Source organism: Eulemur rufifrons, chromosome 23 (genome assembly GCF_041146395.1).
Source record: "Eulemur rufifrons isolate Redbay chromosome 23, OSU_ERuf_1, whole genome shotgun sequence".
Classification (NCBI taxonomy): domain Eukaryota; kingdom Metazoa; phylum Chordata; class Mammalia; order Primates; family Lemuridae; genus Eulemur; species Eulemur rufifrons.
In genome coordinates this window covers 32,407,917-32,425,847 of record NC_091005.1, presented here as the reverse complement: position 1 = coordinate 32,425,847, position 17,931 = coordinate 32,407,917, and the positions used below count along the sequence as shown (strand labels likewise).

At 53.6% G+C, this 17,931-nt stretch overlaps 1 pseudogene; it reads left to right on the top strand.

Moving 5' to 3' along the window:
• The first annotated feature begins 17,759 nt into the window (after positions 1 to 17,759).
• On the top strand, positions 17,760 to 17,851 carry LOC138374048 (small nucleolar RNA U13; annotated as a pseudogene).
• Positions 17,852 to 17,931: the final 80 nt, after the last annotated feature.

The following is a 17,931-nucleotide window of genomic DNA, read 5'->3' as shown; positions in this document are numbered from 1 at the left end:
ACGCGGCTCAAGGCCCGGGAGAGCGCGACGTCACCACATCGATCAGGCCCCGAGGACGGGGAGGGTTGGGGGAGGTCAGTCAGGCCGGCGAGGACAGCGATCGGAGGAGCCCGCTTCAGCCTCGCCAGCCCCGCCTCCCAAGCACAACCCAAAGACGAGGACCGCCTGACACGCAACGGCACAGAGCCAGCGGGGTAAGGGGCAAGGTTGCCGCAAACCTCCCCCCCCTCCGGGTGCCGTCTCTCGAGGGGACAAGAGACCAACGCGAGAGGCGGGCACCACCGTCGGGACACTCCGACGCCCTAGAGCCGGCGCGCGGGCCCAGGCGGTCAGCTCAAAGGGAACAGGGCAGGGCGCTGGATCCCCAGGAACCCAGAACCCTGTCCGCGTGCGGAGGCCCAACCCCTCCAGCGACAGTCGCCGAAGGACAGCGTGTCAGTACTAACCTGCAGGCGGAAGATGACGATATGAGGTGATCAAAAACACCGCGCAGGAAGACGGGGACCGAGCCACTTGAACACGCCTGCCCCCACGACACTCGACACGGCCACCTGTCCCCAGCAGGTCCCCAGCGCCAGCAGACAAGGGGCACTCAGGGACATCTGGTCGGCCCCCCCCCCCCCGTGGCGTAGAGGGCCAGGGAGGCCCTCACCGTCCACGCGCGCCACCCAGGGCCCAGCACGGGGACTTGTGGAGGAGAAAACATCGGGACGGGACCGCCACGGCCCACGAGCGGCCGCGGGCCGACAGGGGTCGCCCTCGCCGGCCACCCAGGGCCACCCAGGGCCCGGTCCCCGGCCCCAGCACGGGGACTTGTGGAGGAGAAAACATCGGGACGGGACCGCCGCGGCCCACGAGCGCCCACGGGCCGACAGGGGTCGCCCTCGCCGGCCACCCAGGGCCACCCAGGGCCCGGTCCCCGGCCCCAGCACGGGGACTTGTGGAGGAGAAAACATCGGGACGGGACCGCCGCGGCCCACGAGCGCCCGCGGGCCGACAGGGGTCGCCCTCGCCGGCCACCCGCGCCACCCAGGGCCCGGTCCGTGCCCCCAGAGTAGGACTCGGAAGAAGCCACGGACGACTGGGTGCCACTCACAGGGCTATCCCTGCCTCCTGATCGGGAACCAGGGAAAATGGGTAGGAAAGGCGAGGCCGAGGGAGAGGGACACGCATGCACGGGACGGCGGCCGGTCGCCGGACACCCTCCTCTCCCGTCCGCGTGTGCCGTCTCCTTCCTGTCCCCGCGGGGTGGGTCGGGTCTCCAAAGCGGCCACAGCGTGCTGGTCGACCTGCCCGGGCAGCCCCGCAAGCCGCCTGGCTGGCTGAGCCTGGAAGCGCGGCGACAACGTCCTCCCGCCACACAGCCCTGCAGGCCCAAGCTCTGCCTCCCAGATGTCCCAGCCGGCGTCCCGGCACGAACCAGATGGCCCCGCGAAGGCTGCTTGCTTCCCGGAACTCAGCCTCGCTCGCATCGGGGACTGTCCCCTGCTTTGCCTGCTGCACCGAAGATGCAGAGGACAAGAGACTTGTAGAAAAGCGGCCGCCAGGTGGAGCCCGACCACAACCGGCGCCAGCCACCAGAGGTCTGCTGCAAAACACGGGGCAACCCTCTGGAGCCCATCATTTCAGAGTCCAGAAGGTCCCCCGGGGGCATCAAACACAGTCCCCCTACTCCCCACGGAAGCCATCGAAAAATGACGGGTCAGTCTAGGGCCACGCCACCCTGAACGCGCCCAATCTCGTCTGATCTTGGAAGCTAAGCAGGCCCCGGCCTGGCTAGCACTGGGATCAAAGAAAGGATGGGTCGGCCCGACCACCGACACCGTCCACCAAACCCGTCTCTGCACAGACCACAACATAGCCGAGAGACAGACAGGCAGAAACAGAAAGAGAGAAAGGGAGAGAAAGGAAAAGAACAGAAAGAAAAGAGACGGAGAAACAGAGAGAGAAAGTCAGAAAGAAGAAAACAGTAAATAAGAAAAGACAGGAAGAGGGCGCGGGGAAGAAAGAAAAAGGAAGGGAGGAAGGAGATAGGAAACACAGAAAGACAGAAGGAAAGAAGAAATAAGGAAAGAAAAGACAGGCAGAAAGAAAGAGAATGAGAAAAAGGAAGGAAGGATGGAAGCAGAAAGAAAGAAGAAAGAAAGAAAGACAGACAGACAGAAGGAGGGAAAGAAAGAAAAGAAAAAGAAAGGAAATTAAGAGAGAAAAAGAAAGAGCACGGAAAGATGGAAAGAGAAAAAGATAGAGAGAAGGAAGGGGAGAGAAAGTATAGAAAGAGACAGAAAGGAAGAAGGAAGGAGAGAGAAAGGAGAGAATGAGAAAGAAAGAAGGTAGGAAAGTAGAAAGGGGGAAGAAAGATGGAAAAAACAGAGATAGAAACACAGGATAACAGGAGAAAGGAAGAGAGGAAAGAAAAATGGAAAGAAATACGGAAGGAAGGAAGGCAGGCAGGCAGGAAGGAAGACAGGAAGACTGAAAGAAGGAAACAAAAAAGAAGTAAAGAAAAGGCAGAAGGAGGAAGAGAAAGAAAGAAAGAAGAGGGGGGGAGAGATGATAGGATGAGAAAACCTTTCTGTCGTGGAATCATAAAACCCCTTCCTATCTTAGGATCATGAAACCCAGGGTGGAACTATGATACACTTCACATTCTCAGAGCACGCCGGCTGGTGAAACAAAGAAAGAAGTCAGGGACAAAGAGAACACATTCACGGGGCCTGGCCGGGGGCCAGGGTGGGGCGGCCCGAGGCTGTCGCCAGAGCCATCTCTGTGGCAGGACGTCGCAACACGCCTACCGGATTTTCCCATAACGCTCGCCCGCCGCCAGGTGACCCCCGTCATCCACCGATCCAAGTGCCAGCCTGGAAAGGACGGGCTCCCTCGTGGGGGAGGGAGCGTGGGGGCGGGAGTGGGTACACACTGGGTCGCAGGCCTCCTCCCGGCCCCTCTCGGACCACGTCTCTCAGCCCTCGGGCACACTCCCCACCACTAGTCGACCAGAGAGCCCCCGGGGGGGGGGGGGCGGAGGGGGGCGTCCACGGCAGGGAGAGAGGACAGGGACCCATCGGCCCGTGCTAGATGCCACGGGTGGAGGCAGGACCTGCTGAAGACACACGAACAGTACGGAGAGGTTCAGAGCGGGGCCTAGGCGCAGCCACTCACGATGATCTCACAGTTGGACTATCTGTCACGGTGCACCGAAGCGCATGAAGTGGGCGCTCCCGGAAACGGCGTGTGTGTGTGTGTGTGTGTGCGCGCGCGCGTGCGCGTGCGCGTGTGCCTGTGTGTGGGAGGGAGAGAGAGAGAGAGAGAGAGAGAGAGAGAGATGGGAGAAGACGGTCGGTACATTCACTCACTCCTGTACCCGGGCCAGTCGTTTCTCCCGAAGGACAGAAATCCATAAAACACCCACGTCTAAAGAGTGTTTACACAGAGCTAACCCTAGGTCGAATCAGTCAGGAGTCGAGTGCGGGGAATCCTATGGTCCCAAACTGGGACTCCAGTCCCGGCCCCATAGCAAAAGGGGGTCATTTCTCAGAAAACGCACGCACACAGAAACGGGTAACGTTTATACAATTTTATACCGTGGTAGTGACTTCCTTCCCCGCGCCCGTGTTCTTGGGATTGGTCTCACTACATAGTACTTTTTTGTTTTTTCTGAGCTTTATTTTATTTTATTTTATTTTACTGTCATTTCGTTAGAGATGATGGGGAGGGGTGGCGGGGGAGCAGGGCATAGTTCACTCACTGGAAGCCTCAAACTCCTGGGCTCCAGCGATCCTCCTTCCTCAGCCTCCCAAATCGCTGGGACTACAGGCGTGTGCCACCATGCCCGGCTAATTTTTTTCTATTTTTGGTAGAGACGGGGGTCTTGCTTTTGCCGAGGCAGGTCTCGAACTCCTGACCTCAAGCGATCGGTCCTCCTCCCCGCCTTGGCCTAGGATTACAGGCGTGAGTCACCAAGCCTGGCCTGGATCGGTTTTTAATAGGTAAGGTCTACGAGACATCCCAGTCCAAACATCGATTCGGTGGGTCTCTACAGGATTCCGGGCGGAGATCCGATCTGGGGTTTACAACGTGGAGAATTAAGGCCTGGCTAGCAAAGAGCCCAGTGACTGAAGAGGGACGATGCTCGTCAGTCGTACAGAGCCTGAAAAGATGCAACACGGGGAAACGTTTCCAGGTTCCTCTCAGAAGAGGATGTCAGATGAGATGCCGAAACGAAAAGAATGGGTTCAAGCCAAAAGGAAAAATAGATAAATAAGTCAATAAATAAAACTACGGGAGACAGCCAGGAGACACTGTTTCCTCAGAAATGGCTAGGAAGCCTCCCAGGATAACCTGGATAGCAGCATATGTTCCTCCTCTTCCTCCGGCTCCCTCTCTTGTGTTCGTGTTTGTTTTCTGCAAACGCCAAGATGGGGCAGGGGTGGGGGACACCACGCCGGGTGGGCGAGCAGATCACCCTGCCCACCACAGGAGGGAGCACACACACACCCACCCACCCCGGGTCATCACTCTGTAGTTCCGCGTGAGTGAGGTGAGGCCCGGAACGGTGCTAGTAGCTTTCCAAGTGGTCAAAAATAATGCACAATAACTGGACCGAGGCCTGTCTGGACGCTGTAAAGGCCCACTTGAAAACTTATGCTTGCTCGCTAGGTGACCGATGTCCGCTTGACCTATGTCTGTAATTGGAAATACGTACCTTGCGGAGATAAAACAAAGCAATTAACTTGTAACTAAGTGTTTAAACTTTCCAGCTGCCTGTTGTAAAATTGATTGTGCTTGCTTAACGCCTGAAAGAATGTTCCTTAATTGGAGCTATCTGTTTCTGTAAACCTGCTCGCTTAAAGACTGTAACCGAAACGAAACGGGGGCCCGAGGCTGGTCCCGGACCACACAGCTGCGGAGTAGGTGGTATAGTGTTGTTTCAACCGCCGTGCCTAAAGTCACGGAGCTCTAGCTTAGGATAGTCTGAAACCTTCCTGCTTTTTTCGGCTCGGGGCCATTCTCTGTACCTGTACCCTAACAGGGCAGGGGGTGGTCGCTGGCCAGCTAATATGGACTCATGACTTGGCTCAATTCGGTCTCTAGGTTGTCCTGTCTCGCACTCCGTACTATAACAGATGCCATACCGGTTCAACCCAGCTCTGAAGGAAAGAAATGCGGAGCGTTCCACTAGCCGGAGGAAGGCAAAACGCACCTCTGCCTTCCTCTGAGGGCACGTCTGAGTGAACGGGTCGTTCTCCCTGCCCGTCACCCCAAGCCCCTCATCCCGGACCCCACCACACCCGGCCTTGACCTCCTCGGCCCTGCCCACCAGGCCCCATCATGGCCTCTGGAGCCTGGGCTCTCTCTCTCTCCAGGCACTGGCACTGCCCCCCGCCCCCACCCCGGGACATGAGATCCAGGGCCTCTGTCTCCCAGGCCTCCCAGCTGTCTTGACTTGCGGACTCAGTGCCTGCTCTGCCAGAGAGACCTCTTGCTGCGGGGTGGCTCTCAGTGGCTGCATCTCAGCGGTCTAACGTGTCCCCCACCATCCACGTGGCCGCCGGCGTCAGGCTTCGGTGCCGTAGTGCCACCCTGCCTCCCTTCCGGGGGAATCCCACGCTGCCTCAGGCCCATTATGACCTGGAAGAGGCTGCACCTGTGGGGTCTGCCCATTTCCATTACCCCCCCCCCCACACACACACATCACCCCCCGGTCCCCCCATAGGGGTTAGGAAGAAGGCAACACTTCCTGGTACAAGGGTTGAACTGAAGGGGCGAGTGAGTGGCCACCTGGCAGGGGCATCGCAACAGATGGCTGAAGAAGTCAGCCGCCGAGTGCAGAAATGTCACGGAACTTGGGGTGCCACTGCCTTGCTGAGATAGGGCCAGGGCAGGCTTTAAAAGGCTAAAATTCTCCCTGCCTTTGGTACGTTAATACAGAACCCATGGTCCTTTCTAATTTTTGATTCCCGGAGAGGCAGGAAGTATTCCAAATGGCCACGCCATGGCTTTTCTAAATTGCCCACAAGGCCTTCTCCGACCCAGCGGGTCAGGGGTTTGCTTTGGTGTTACATCGTGGTAAAAGAGACATCCCACAGCAGTGACCATGTCCATCGACTCCGTCGGCGCTCTCAGGCTCGTAGTCCCACTTTTCAGACAAGCCTGGATGGCCACTCCGTGTCACTCTTTGCCAAATGCCAGCCACTCTCCTCCCCGCCCCGCATCCCCCATTTGGCCACCACAACTCTTCATCCCCAGGCGCCCTCCGGTAAAGTGTGCTCCTGTCTGTACACCTACTCCGTTGGGGGCGGGGGGGGGGGGGCGAGGTGGCACAAGAGGTGGCTGGTGGCCGGAGCAGGCCCGCCACCTTGAGTGTGTGGAACAGCGCTGAGGATTTCCTAAGGGAAGAAAGAGGGTGGGGAGAGCGAGAGAGCATCTCCTCCTCGTGAACCTCACAGATGATTGAGGACAAACAGGCCTGCGGGGGGGGGGGGGGGGAGAGGGGGGGAGCAGGGAGGGTGCCGAGTCTGCACCAGAGAAAATGGCTTTGTGGGGGGGTGGGAGGGGAAGAGGGCAGAAAGATTTTCTGTCTTTCTAAAACTTCCCCCAGGCTTTTGGGAACTTGCAGCCCGGCCTGCATCCCTGCATCCCTGAGGCACGTTAACTCTTTGGTTATAACTCCAGGTGGCCCCCAGGGTGGGCGGCCCACAGAGTTCAAGGGCTTTCTTCTCAGCAGAGACGGGACCTTTAGAACAGCTAACTGCAGTAATTGCCTGAAGCTGAGAACCAACCCTCCCTCCTTTAAAACCTCTGTATTTCTGCCTAGGCCTATGTTCACGAAATTTGGGGGTTTGAGACTGAGAAGCTCTACCCTATTTATTTCCTCCTTTGTCAGCAAAGTAGACTCTCTGTTTTCTTACTCCTCATACCGCTTGTCCTCGTTACTCGGCCTCGTGGACAAGCAGCTGAGCTTTCGGTCACAAGTCCACACCCCAGGGTGGAGGGGTCCAATCCACCCCTGTCCAGACCTGGGCCCTTCCTGCCTCCCTCCCGAGACGATCTGTTTGGCAGCCCAGCCGCCTTGGACTGGGCCACAAGGAGGACACAAAGTAAAGACCCAGCCCCCCCCCCCCCCACACACACACGGTAGTGGCGGTGGGTGGCAGTTCTCCAAGGGTTTGGGGCTTTTCCTGAGGCAGGAGACGGAGGGGACTGATTTCTTTAGAGCTCCGTCCCCTCCCCCATGCGCTGTGCCGCCTGGAAGCGGCAGCTCGCGGGGCGGGGTCGGGGCTGAAAGCGGCTCCACCCGAGAGAAGCCCGAGGCGGCTACGTGCGAGCGCGCATGCGCAGTCAGCTCGCGGGGCGGGGTCGCGGCTGAAAGCGGCTCCGCCCGAGAGAAGCCCGAGGCGGCTACGTGCGAGCGCGCATGCGCAGTCAGCGCAGTGAGTGGGGGAGGGGTGGAAAACGGCGGAAGGGCTCCGCCGAGGGCCCGGCCATCTGTGCGGCCAGGCTAGGGGTTTCCCTCTTGGGCCGGGAGCTCGTACTCCGCCCCCAGCCCGCAGGCAATCCCGAGGGGCAGAAGCACGACTTGCTGGGCACCTCCTCGGGCGAAGCGGTCGCGGTGGCTGGGTTACGTGGGGCCCAGACGAGTCTCTGGTTCTGGGAGCGGCACCTCCCCCACGCGCCTCTCCTCTTGGGCCTTCACCACCCCCCCACCCCCGCTCCGGCCCCAGGGGAGGGGAGGAGTGGGGGGCAGGGATCTTAAGCCGCCCCCCGCCCGCCACCGCCAGCTGACCCGTCCCGTGGTTGGCCCAGGGAACCCTAGAAAAACCCTTAAACCTGAGCTGCTGCCCCGCAAGGACAGGGGAAGTCAGACACCCCTCCCTGATGGAGTCAGATTTTATAACAATGAGATACTGAATGTCCGACGGGCCTAAGGCCAGGCAAGACAAAGCTTAACGCATATCTAGCAGGCCAACCGTTTACTGAACTACAGGGCACTTGAGTTTTGGGTAAACTGTCCAGTGGCTTGTCTGTGATTAGCAGACCTCCTTACCTTAACTGAAAACATGATGCAAAGCCTTTAGGCAGAGGTTCATTTATGTCATCAATTGCAAATCAAAGAATCTTTAAACCCAGCTGTAAACCTGTAAACACCGCACCCTCCCTCCCCCGCCCCCCCCAACTGCCAGATGTCCTGCCTTTTCAGCGCAGACCAATGTACCCCTTCCATGTTTTGATTTGTGATTTTACATGTAATTCCTGTCTCCCTAAAATGTATGAAGCCAAACTGTAACCCACCCCACCACAATGGGTCCGCTTGCTCAAGGCTTCTTGGGCGTAGCTCTCTGGGCCATGATCACGGCCGTTGGGCTCAGAATAAAACTCTTTAAATTATTTTGCGGTGATTTGGGGTTCTTTTCCATGGACGAGTCAATCGTGTTCACATTATTTTAGCCTTGGGAGCTTTTTCTTTTCTATTATGTCTGATCCTGATCGCTAGCCAGGTATTCATTCATATTTTTGGTTGGTGGTGGTGCTCAAGCTCGTCTTTGTACGTCCCAAATTGGCGAAAGCCACCGTGAATATGTTTTACACCTTCCAAGAGCTAGCGCTTATTGCCGTATCATAACCAGGGCTCGCAGCAATTTTTCTTTTTTTTTTTTTTTAAAGCTGCTTCCACTTTCTACCTGGGTATACATACGAGTATACCCTTTAAATGAATGCTTGCATCGAGGAACCAGGAAGTGGTTTTTGTTGTTGTTGCTGTTGTTGTTTTCCCCCAGTCATTTATCTGCTCCTCAACCCTCATTATTTATCTCTCTCACACACAGACACACACACACACACACACACACACACAAACACACACACCCCATCTCTGTAGAAAAGCTCACGGAGATTGTTCATCCACCGCGTGCTTTCTGTTGACAGTATCTGAGACGATAAGGAGCACCATGCATTCTGTTCTAAGAGAAAAATTGCATATATCAGTATGATTATATTTTACTTCTTGTGTGAATTTAGTGGATCTCATAAAAGCTGATCTTGATTTTCACAGCAGAGAAAAGTGGGCTTCTGTTTTGGTTTTGTTTTTGTTTTTCTGGAGGGGTGGTGTCTTCACATAAGTGATCATCTTTACAAGTATGCTATATCCGAGAAATTTCAGAAAGCTGCAAAGAGTGACTTGTTGACAATGCTTGCATTGAATGATGTATCTGAATCTGTGAATCGAAGGGGTCAGCATCTGACCAGAAAGCACTGTTAGAGGAAGAGGGGTTTCGGGTCTTTTCCTAAATTGTATCTGCCTAAGGCGGAAAATATTTCTGTTTCCCTATGACATGGTATTTTCCTCACAAGCAGTGTTAATGGCTCCATATGACTCTAGACTGGCTGCAGAGCAGAGACTCCATGGTCTCCACTACTTGACTCTGTCTGTCCAAGAATGGCCTCCACAGCTCTCCTCTGTGAGATATCCACTCTCAGAGGTGGCACGGTATGGTGGGTAGGGGGATATGCTGGATTTTGAAAACTCAGAGTTTGAACCCCAGTGCTTTATTTCTTAGCAACATGAACTTTGTCAGATCACATCACCCTGCTGAAGCCCAGTCACCTAAAGGGTAGAAAATGCAATGGATAGATTGACGCTTCTCTTCTCTTCTCCTCTCTTCTTTCTCTCTTTCTTTCTTTCCTTGTGTCTTCCTGTCTCTCTCTCTCTCTCTCTCTTTCTTTTTGTCTTTTTCTTTTTTTTCTTTTGACGGGCCCTCACTCTGTTCCCCAGACTAAAGTGCAGTACCATCATCATAGATCACTGCAACTTCAAACTCCTGGCCTCAAGCGATCCTTTCCCCCTAGGCTTCCCAAAGTGCTAGGATGCAGTTTTATTTTTATCTGTGACACCATGGGAGGAAATATCTTTTATGGTCATAGGGTCAGAAATTTAGATCTCTTCTTTGAACTCATGGTAGCGGCTAACTGGGATTTTCAGTGTGTAAACGTAAGCCACTTGTAATTTCACCAGTACTCCCGTTACTTGTCATCTATTCAGGAGGTGAACTCTTCTTCCCCTACCATCTACTGTTCAAACGCGTTGGCCACAAGGATAATTTGAATATCAGATTCAGAGCACAAATAATTAAGGTCCTGTAGCGTTAATAAGTAAAAGGGGCCACACACAAACCTGTGGAAGTCTGTGTCCCTTCCAGTTTTTTATTTTGTTTGTTTGTTTGTTTGTTTTTGGGTCCCCCCCCCCCCCCCGAGACTGAGTCTCACTCTGTTGCCCGGGCTAGAGTGAGTGCCGTGGCGTCAGCCTAGCTCACAGCAATCTCAAACTCCTGGGCTCAGTCGATCCTCCTGCCTCAGGCTCCCCAGGAGCTGGGACCACAGGCATGTGCCACCATGCCCGGCTAATTTTTTTCTATATATTTTTAGTTGTCTGGACAATTTCTTTCTATATTTTTAGTAGAGACGGGGGCGGGGGGTCTCACTCTCGCTCGGGCTGGTCTCGAACTCCTGACTTTGAGCGATCCTCCCGCCTCGGCCTCCCAGAGTGCTAAGTTTACAGGCCTGAGCCAACGCGTCCGGCCTGTGTCCATTCTTTAATGTTGTGTGTTGCTCAGTTATGAAAAGGCAAGGGAACATAAAATCCGAGTTTTAGGGATGACTTATAGGCTCAGTATTCTTTTTTTTTTTTTCCTCCTCTAAGCCTATGTGAATATCAAGGAGGGTAAAAAATTCAGTGTTCTCAGTTCAGTGCCCAACCAACCTCTGTTTCCAGAGTAAAAATTGAGCATCCTATTACACCTTTATTTCCCTTTGGTATGCTAAGGCCCAACTCGGCAGAGAGGTCACTGTTTATTCTCTTTGCTAAGATCACATGTGCCATAGTCTGTCTGCTTTGTCTCCTTTAGGGGTAATCATCCAATCTTACCCGGGCCCCTCACATCCTCGTGACAATAGGCCTCCTTGGTTTACTGAAATAGAAAAGACCGGCTCATCAGCAATGTTCGATCGGTTGCTTCAGAAACAAATGTTGTTCTGCTTTCTTTACTATGGTTTTTTTTTTTTCCTTCTTTCTTCCGTCAGACCCAATCCGATATAGGTGGGAGAGAAGGTAACCGGAGCCTCTTGAAAAACCGAAGTGAACCAAAGCGAGCTCACAGATTCAGATAGAAATCAGGAGGAAGAAAAATTGAGAGATAACATGGATTTTCTGTCTAGCGGGTGTTCTCACACTTCAATTTTACCAGAAGCGTTAGGTAGGATGACGATGACGATAATTGTGACAAACACTATTCTCATTGGACAGATAAGGAGGCAGGCTCAGAGTGACGAGTAACCTGGGCCTAAATAGATCGCTAAGAAGCATCATAGTGTGTTCCTTGGTTACGCTGTTTTGTGAAGCTCAAAAAGTTTGGGGTGCGCGTGCGCGTGCGTCCATGTGCGTACGCAATCATAGGTGTTCTAGTAAAACGGATATGAGGTAGGATTTCCCATACCTTCAATGATTTCATGTCCTGCAGGAACATAATGTTCCGGGATCAGGTTTTTATTCTGCCTTCTGTGCCACATGCTCAACATGCCTGTGACTTTACAGCCGAGACTTGCTCAGGGGGAGCCCATTCTCATCTTCTGGGAGGTTCTGCTAATCTTTAAAAGACAAGGACATAGGAAGATGATCCTATAACAACGACTGTGACCACGATTAAAGGCTTACTGTTTACCACGCGTGCTTCTGTGGGCTTTGCCTGCATTTGCTTTTTCACTCTGCACAATATCCCTGTGAGGTAGGCACCATGATTTCTGCATTTGCAGATGAAGAGGCTGAGGCTCAAGAGGATGTATGACTCGCCAAGTTACCAAACACGGAGTGTCGTCCAGGAAGCCAGTCCAGGCCCCCCGGCTCTGCAGCCACTCTGCAATGCTGATTCTGAGCCTGACCGTTTCATCACTGGTGGCTCCCTGAGAACCTTGACTCGGCCCCCTTCCTCAGTTCACTTGGGAAACATATTCATGTGTGTGTATTTCTCTCCTTCCCTCTCCCACCCCCCCCTCTCTGTTTTAGTTTTTATTATTTTGAAAAGTGCATAGAACGATAAAAACTTTAAAAGTAGGAAAAAGCTTACGGAACACGTAAGGACACAGAGAAAGAAAATATCTGTGTACAACAGTGCAACGCATTTGTGTTTTAAGTCGTGGTGTTGCAAAAGAGTCCAAAAGTTTAAAAGAAAGAAAAACAAACAAACAGACAAACAAACAAACAAACAAAAAAAAAAACCAAACCACCATGGAAAAGTTTATGAAGTGAAAACACTTACAGTAAGCTAAGGTTAATGTATTATTGAAGAAAGAAATTTCTAAAGGTAAATGTCGTGTGGCCTAAGTGTCCAGGGTTTATGAAAACCTACAGTAAGTAATGTCCTAGGCCTTCACATTCACTCACCACTCACCGCCAACTCACAGACTCACCCAGAGCAACCTCCCGCCCGCCCTGCAAGCTCCATTCACCGTAAGTGCCCTGGCCAGGTGTCCCACTGCACAGAAACCTATTAGACTGCATTTCTTCCCATTACTATCAGTAGTTGTACATTTCTTAGGACTGTAGGCCTACGATACACCTCCAGGCATAGTTAGGGGTTGGGAAGAGGAGGGAAGAGGCCATTCTTCATTTATTAATTGGGTAGCATGGGGGCAGGGGAGGCAGTTTCCTCCTTCTCCTCCTCGTCCCCCTTCTCTCTTGTTTTGCTTCTCCCTCTCTTGTTTTTCTTTATTCCCCTCCCAGTTCCCCCTTCCATCGTCTCGATGGATTTGGATGAGACGTAGACATTTTCTACGTCAGGCCTTAATCATACCGAGGGAGCAGGAGAAAAGTAAGCCGCCTACCATGACACGATGGAATGGAAGTTTGTCAGCCATTGACTGCTGTGGCATTCCGACATTTAGTGTCTTCAGGACATTCTATATTTCTGCTATCCCACTAGAATATATCTCCTCGATCACTACTGTGTGGCCACATCCCAGCTGTTTCGTGAGCCACCCTCAATGTTCGTGACAATGTAGTGTGGGGACTCCCTCCGTCTGGTGCCTTAAACTCGCACATTTGGGGTTTTGTATCAGGATAGCAAAGCGATCGCCTTTAAATAACCTGGCTGGCCATGGTGGCTCATGCCCGTGATCCCCGCAACTTGGGAGGCAGAGACGGGAGCGTGACTTGAGCCCAGCAGCTGGAGACCAGCCTGGGTAACACGATGAGACCTCATCTCTACCAACAAAAAAAAGAAAAATTATGGCGGGTGTGGCAGCATTTGCCTATAGTCCCAGCTACTCAGAAGGCTGAGGCAGAGAGGATCACTTAAGCCCTGGATTTGGAGCTTGCTGTGAGCTACAATCAGGCCAAGGCGGCCTGGGAGAGGACAGAGTGAAAGAAATCCTGTCTCAAAAAAGAAAAGAAAAGAAAAGAAAGAAAACAAGACCGATAACACAACACAACTTAGAAGACTTGGTGTTACTGAAAGCTCGGCCACTTGCCCACGAGGCCGAATAACGAGGACAAGCTGTTTGAGGAGGAAGGAAAGAGAGAGTCTATTTTGCCGGTAAAGGAGAAAATAGGGTAGACCTTCCCATCTCAAGCCTCCGAATTTCCCCGAACATAGGGCTAGGCAGAAATACAGAGCTTTTAATGAGGGGGGGGGGAGGGGTTCTCAGCTTTAGCGATGATTGTGGTTAATTATTTCAATCGTCCAGGCTCTGCCAAAAACAAAGCCTGTGAACTCTGCCGGCTGCCCACCTGGGGGGGGGGGGGGCGGGGCAGGGGACCACTTGGGAGTTTTAAGAAAAGATTTAACCTGCCTTGGGGACATAGGCCAGACTACAAGCTCCCAAAAGTGGTGGTGGTGGTGGTGGTGGTGGTGGTGGGGAGCGTAAAACGACAGAACGTCTTTCTGTCCTTTATTGGTTTCTCCTTTCCCCCCCCCCCCCAGGTGCCAAAAGACCTGAGACTGATGCCGAAAAGAAATAGGTACAGGCGCCCACGTGCACACACAAAGATATACGATCGAATACATCGTGTTGACAGTCGGGGAAACTGGAAGATGATGGGGAAGTATCACGAGCAACTTTGTATTTCTTCCAGGACAGGAAAATGGACACGAAGAGAAAAATTCATCGTTCTCGGCGTAGGATAAAAAGCCACATCTTGTTACTTAATATAATTCATTCTGTGATTTAAGTTTTTATACGATATGATATTCGATAAGCCTAAAAAACAAGATAAAAGAGAAACAAACCAAAGGGAAAAAATAAAAATAAAAAAGACGACGGGCAGAGGCCTACGGTCCCGGGAGGAGGCAGAGAGCGGGAGGAGGGGCGCCTCCCGCAGACAACAGGGCGGGTGGGCGGAGACCCGCTAGAGGCTAGGGCTGCCCCGGGCGGGCCCAGAGCTGCGGGCCCGGGAAGAAGAGGGTGGGACCGTCCGGACCGTGCTCTCCTCCCCGCCCTCCACACCTCCCGGGAGTCAGCTCTTAAACTCCCAACGTCACCTGACTTTCCGGATCCCGAGGTCTGATCAAAGTGGCCGCTAGGTGACACCCAGCAACCGCTGCCGGTGTCATCCTGAAAAGAACGGACCCTATGACTGACGGGGGTGGGGCGGGGTGGGGGTGGGGCGCACAGCGGGTGGCCCGGCCAGCTCCCCTTCCTCCTCGGAGCGGATCGGATCATCTGGAACTTTATCCAGAGAGGAGAGAGTGCCCCTGGGTGTGTGCTAGAAGCCGGAGGGTTGGGGCAGGGACCTACCCAAGAGAGAAGTAGAGTACAGGGAGTTTCAGAGTTGACCCACTCACGATCTCGCCCTGGTCAATACAAGAGTGGCAATATCTGTCACCGTGGAATGAACACTTGGTACCGAAGACCTTTGTCTATGCTGGCCCCCCTATGCCTAGGGGGGGGCATGTGGCCAGAATCTGACATCCTAAACGTCTTCGTAGAAAGAATTTGGGGGTGGGGGTGGGGGAGAGAGACAGAAAAAGAAAAGAGAGGGGGAAAGAAATGGCTGCCACAAAACTATCAGAACAGAGAAGCGACCGATAGGGCCTATCTGGTTAAGTTCTTTCCCTACCCAGAGAACGACTTGACGTAGCTGACGTCACTGCAGTCAGGCCACGTTCCGGTGGACACAGAGAGTCAGGGATAGAATTTCACGCTCGGCACTGTCTCTCGTGACAGCGGGAAGGTGGAGGGTGGCTGAGGGTTCTATGCTCCTTTATCACACACCGTCAGGTAGGTCAGGTAAAATTGAGGACAGATTTCCAGTGTTTCGAGAAAGGAAGAGCACTCGTGCAGGCCATCTATCTGTACGTGGGAGAGTGTCCCCGAAAAGTGGCTTTCAGTGCCGGGATGTGCCTAGGCCAAGAAGGTACACGATCCTGAGTGAGAATGGTCCGTCCCATAGAGTCAGTCGGTAGGAGGCCACCGGTCGAGACGGAACTGCCCCCCCCACACCCGCCCCCGCCCCACAGAGCAGACAGACTCAGAATGGAGTCACTCGGTGCCAGTGCCCTGCCCGGGTGCCCCATCATTCAACCGAACTGGGAAACAGGTGGGCTTTCCGACCCTCGGGAGGGAGCTTCACGGCGGGCGGACAGATCAGAAGGGGCCCGGCTCCCTTGAGCGGGCAGGCTGGGGACGGTCGGTGGGGTCTCTTGACAGGAGGCACCACGGAACCCTTGAGGCAATGTCGGGGGCACCTATGTTGCGGTCCAAAGCTAGCGTCTGAGAAGTCGTCCCGAAAGAATGATGGCGTCAACAAGTCCCCTCCGTTCAAGAAACGAGATTCATTTCTAGAGGAGGGCCACCCACGCGGGAGAACCGTAGGCTTCCTGTGGACATTCTCTTCAAAAGGCAATTCACTCAGCGGAGTGAAAATCGGAAAAATCGCTGTCCTCTGACGCAGCTGCAGAGAAAAGATGGCACCAAAATCAATGAAACACACACACACACACACACACACACACACAAACACACCTCCTCCCATCTGAACGAGCACTCCGGACGGTCACATAGGGAGAGCGACGGGCTCTCTTCCCACCCTGTGGTTTTCTACCTTTCGTTGCGGTTTTTTCCCTCAGTGGATAGAGGAGGAGACACAGGGGGCTCAGCCGGCATGCGAGTGGGTTTATCATCCTCTGTGAGTATCAACACGCGACACCACCTAAGTGAAGGAACACACCGGTGTTTCATGTCATGTGGCTCAATGCCTGGCAGATACGAGCCTTTGCAGGCCTCCTCGTGATCGACAGGACGTCGCCTTGGACACGGACACATCTTGTCCCTCCCTCCCGAGGCGATAGGCGGTTCCGTACCTCCTCGGGGCCAGGGCACAGTCTGCCTAGGCACCTACAACACGTGTGGCAACAGCCTCGATGGCTCTGCCATGAGAACGAACTCCCGTGGCACGGGGGTGGGGTGGGGGGGGGTCGGGTGCTGAAGAATTCAGCTGAGTGAAGGAATGCCACGGGATTCAGAGTGCCATCGGTGGGCTGAGAGGCGAGCAGGGCGGGCTTTGAAAGGGTAACATTCTCCCTGCCTTCCGTCTGTCTGTGAATACAGAACGTACACGCCAGGCGGGGTGGCTCACGCCTGTAATCCTAGCACTCTGGGAGGTAGAGGCGGGTGGATCGCTCAAGGTCGGGAGTTCGAGACCAGCCTGAGCAAGAGCGAGACCCCCATCTCTACTAAAAATAGAAAGAAACTATATATCTAAAAATATATACAGAAACAGTATCTAAAAATATATACAGAAAAATATTAGCCGGGCACGGTGGCGCATGCCTGTAGTCCCAGGTACTCGGGAGGCTGGGGCAGTAGGATCGCTTGAGCCCAGGAGTTTGAGGTTGCTGTGAGCTAGGCTGACGCCACGGCACTCTAGTCTGGGCAACAGAGTGAGACTCTGTTTCAAGAAAAAAAAAAAAAAAAAAAAATATATATATATATATATATATATATATATACACACACACACACACACACACACACACGTATATCCAATTAGCTGGGCATGCTGGCACATGCCTGTAATCCCAGCTACTCGGGAGGCTGAGGCAGTCTGATCGCTTGAGCCCAGGAGTTTGAGATTGCTGTGAGCTAGGCTGACGCCATGGCACTCTAGCCAGGGCAACAGAACGAGAGACTCTGTCAGAAAGAAAAGAAGAGCGAGAGCGAGAGAGCGAGAGAAAGAAAGAAAGGAAGGGAGAGAAAGGAAAGAGAAGGAAGGGGGGGAGAGGGAGAGAGAGAGAGAGAGGAGAAAACTATTAAAAAATTCGGGACCAGATCCATCGGTCGGTACTCAGAAGCGTGACGATCGGGTGTTCCCGAGCACGTGTGAGATGTGTCTTCTCCCTGACGCCGCGTTTCCTCCACACACACATCACCCATCTGCCGTGGAAAAAAAGCAACAAAAAGAGAGAAAGAGATTAAGAAGGGAAAATGGAAACAGGGCAAAAGAGGAAGAAAGAAAGAAATTTCGAAAAAAGAGACCAAAGTCACAGCGAGAAGGAAGAATACTGAGCCCAGAGCGACACCTAGTGACCACACCGTCACAAGCACCCTAGGGCCCCAATTCGCCAGAGACATCTGGTGGACCCCAGGGCAACATGTGGTCGACCCGGGGCCATGGCGTCTGCAGCCGATTCCCAGGCGGGCACACGAGCCCGGGGAAACTCATTCTCAGCGCGGGGAGGAGGGGAGGGGAAATAATAGCAAAGTCACACCAGATCCCTTTCTAGTTCATAAACGTGTTGATTGCGTGTTCACGCGCACGTGTGAGAAGGGCCTCCTGGTGTGTCGGCACGTCACCCGCGTGACGTGAAACCATGAATCCGGGGGGGGGGGGGGAGCGGAAAGGCGGGCAGGAAAAGGCAAAGAGAGAATAGATAAAATGAAAGG